We start from the raw sequence: 3,733 nt of genomic DNA, 5'->3' as shown, positions 1-3,733 counted from the left end.
CTTGGCTTGCCGTGTTTCTTTCCTTATTTTCTACACAGAGGTCCCCGGTCAGGACCTTTCTGCCTAACGCTCAGCTGTGAACTGGCGCGCTTCTCTGGATCTGCTACCTGCAGCCAACACACCTGTGCCCCACATGCAGAGACGCCGAATCTACGGCTCATGATCTCTGTGCAGCCCTTTGGGTGTTTACACCAAAGCAGCAGAGTTCGTGGACGAGTGGACGGCCAGAGGCTGGACCCGGGTGTCTACACTTTCCCAGGAACTCCATTAACTCCTTTGTGCTGGCAACACAGCCCATTCCAAGCGTGTACGAGCTGTGTTTGTGTGTTTTGTCCTTTTGAGATAGTGTCTCGCTCTGCAGCTCAGGCTGGTCTTGAACTCACTTTGTAGTCCAGGCTGGTCTCAAACTCACAAGCATCCTCCTGCCTCAGCCTCCCAAGTGCTGGGATTAGAGGCGTGAGCCACTGCACCCAGTGTCCAGCATCCAGTGTCCAGCGTCCAGTGTCCAGCGCCCAGTGTGTGTAAGAGGTTTAAGAGGAAATGGCTCATCTTGGATATCAGTAACTCTTGCCCAGGTTATAAGCTGCCCCTCACAAGTTTCCCCTTCAGGAAGCCACACTGAAGACCTACAGCCAGCATCCAGGCAGACCCCTCTTCCAACGCAGCACACTCTGCCACTGGGTGCGGGGAGGGGAGGAGGGGCTCCGCCCACACGGTCACCCTCTCTCGCAATGGCGCCCCCACCTCCACCTTTCCGGAAGGTCTGTGTGTCGCATCTCCGGAGACTGTCACCAGTGCTAATACTAAGACACCCGCACCCAGCCAGAGGGGCAAAAACGCTGCCTCTCAGTATGCGCCCACACAAGGGCCCACATCTTACTGCAAACTGCACAAAGTATACGGGAATTTTCGCCGCTTTCTACTCTTATTTTTGAAGTAGTTTGTACATTTTGAGAAGTTCCAAAAAGAAATGCTACATGAATATATATTTATACCACCATATGTCCAACAAAATACTAAAAACTTTTCAGTACAAAAAGGACATGCAATGTAAGGCAGAAATCAACGTTCCTAACGATCTAGAGAACTTCTCATAAACAGACGTTTTAAGGTGGCCACACGGGAAGAAGTATGTAGTAATGAATGGCTTCGTCCTCTTAGGCTCAACACAACTCAAAAACTACGCACACAGAAAAATAAGCTTGCTGACTGCCTTACAGTTAATTAGACAGTGAATGGGTTTTTTTCCTCCAAATCAGAGGATAGGACAAGGAGAAAAAGAGCACAACCTAACTTTATCACTGCTCACAGTTGAGTCAGGAGGAAAGAAACCACAACCAAAGGGATGTACAAGGTGTGACCTGAAAATTCAGTGTTTAAAAGAAAAAACATATTAGCAGACACAGTGCCACAGTCCCCCTCAAAATACTGCCTCACGCCCCACACGCCCAGCCCGTCATTCTTGCCGGCTTCTGACAGTCCTGGAGGCCGCCTCATGAGCGTCTTCAGCTGCACTACTACGGCTAACTCGTCCTGAACGGATTCAAAACGCTTCCCTTTGGTCCCCGTGACTTCGGGGGAAAGCCAGAGCTCACTCAGTGCCAAGCCCAGCAAATGAGGGGGATGAGGACGTGCGCCACGGCCCTGCGAGGCTGCCTTGCCACTGGATGCCGCGCAGCAGCCGCGGTCACGGAATCTTTTCACCACACGCACAGACACGCTCACGAAAGCTGACGTCCAGAACTGCTTCAGAAAGCGGCAAGAGTGACGGGTTAACTGTGAAACAAGGGGGAGAACCTTAAGTAAATTAATGACGTGTCTGTTACTGTAATAAACCCTTCTTATTTAAACATTCACCATATTTGTCAGTCATCCCTGGTATGGAAAGGTAACCGCTAGATAAAAATAAAATCTGTCCTGAATACCCAACAAATATTCAAATCAAAAAAAATGACAATGGCAAAAGATTCTATGCTTATATAGAATAAATATAAGTCAATCAGGCAAAACTGGGGCCAAATACATTGGCCCTATCAATAAGCACACATGTGTTTGACTCCTCTGTCAACAGGTGCAGAAGAGCTTAAGTCACCCACGAAAGGGCCTCTGCATGCTGGCTAACAAAAGAAAACCCAGCAACGAGTTGGCTCTCAGAGACAAAGCTGAGCAATGCAGAAAGGTGACGAAAGACTGAGCGAGGGTGTGTCCAGGCAGACAGTGCGTGAGAAGCAAGCAGCGGTCGCACAGCTCGGGAGCCCACGAGGTCGAGCTCAGACCAGGAACACCGAGGCGGCTACTTCACAACGCAAAGCAGCCACTCAAGGGAAGACACAAGCTACTTATGTGTAACTCACAGGCCTGTTTTGATTTTTCTTTTTAAATTTCTACTTTTATGACAGTATGGGTAGAAGGATACTGCTGGTGATATTTTCAGTCTTTCAGCTTCGTTTACGTGGTCTCAGATTGGTTGTGCATGTACTATACACTTAGGAAAAGAAAGTACTGTGTCTGGCTTTGGTCACTGTGTGATCTACCTCTCTATTTTTAGATCTTCCTGGTTTTGTTCTGGTTCGCTTACACTGTTCTGCACTGATGTGTTGTGCACTCTTATTCGCAGTGCGTTTATTTCTCCTTAGAGCTGCAGTTTCTGCTTTCTGGGAATCCCTGCTGCCTTTTTTATCGGGCTCTGACATATAAGTAACTTGCGTCTTCCCTGGAGTTGCTGCTTCAGCGTTAGCGCGTGTGTGCTGCCGAAGTGAGCGCTGCTTTGCATTGTGAAGTAGCCGTCTCCGTGTTTCTGATCTGAGCTCCACCTCGCTGGCTCCCGAGCTGTGCGACCGCTGCTTGCTTCTCACGCACTGTCTGCCTGGAGCACACCCTCGCTCAGTCTTCTGTTACCTTTCTGCATTATTCAGCTTTGTCTCTTAGAGCCAACATGTTGTTGGATTTTCTTTTGTTAGCCAATATGCAAAGGCTCCCATGGATGACTTACACCCTTCTACACTTGCAGACAGATGAGTGTCTGTTTGTTTAGACAGTCTCACTATGTACTCCAGGCTGGCCTTAAACTCACTATGTAGCCCAGGCTGGGCAGTCCCTGCCTCAGACTTCCCAGTGCTGGCGTTACAAGTGTGCACCACCATGCCCAGCTCTGCCCAGATATTTTAAAAACATGTTAGTACTTGCAAAAATACTGAGCCAGGGGCCAGGGATAGAGCTCAGCGGCACAAGCGCCTGCCTGGCAAGCGCAAAGTCCTGAGTTCAATTCCCGGCACCAAGAAAAAAACTATTGAGCCAAAGGGGAAATTCAAACCGAAAACAAATTTGTTGGAAATAACAACAGAAAAATCCAAGTCTAAGGATATATACGGTACATATTTGCTGATTTTTGTAGTACAAAGTGTCTTTTCAACATAAAGGAAAAATAAAAATTTAACACCCTACTCAAACAAAAACTAGAAAGCAAAGCAGAATAAGAAACGGGGATAAGCAAAGCAATGGGTCAAGCCAGATGGGCAGTGCACGCCCTCTAGCGCAAGGCCAGCCTGCACCACAGAGGAAGGCCCTGTCTCAAAAAGTCAAAAAAGAAAAATCAAATACACCCCAAAGCTTGTCCTGTGAGAGAAGACCCACAACGTAGGAAAGACACCAGTTAAACCATTAAGAAAAAGGATAAAAATACAATGCACGAATTAGAGTGACAAGGGGAAAAGTAAATATAAAAAGTTTATAT

Source organism: Chinchilla lanigera, unplaced genomic scaffold (genome assembly GCF_000276665.1).
Source record: "Chinchilla lanigera isolate Chin_1 unplaced genomic scaffold, ChiLan1.0 scaffold00090, whole genome shotgun sequence".
NCBI classification, from domain to species: Eukaryota; Metazoa; Chordata; class Mammalia; order Rodentia; family Chinchillidae; genus Chinchilla; species Chinchilla lanigera.
The sequence above is the reverse complement of the archived record's forward strand: the minus strand, read 5'-3'. Positions refer to the sequence as shown.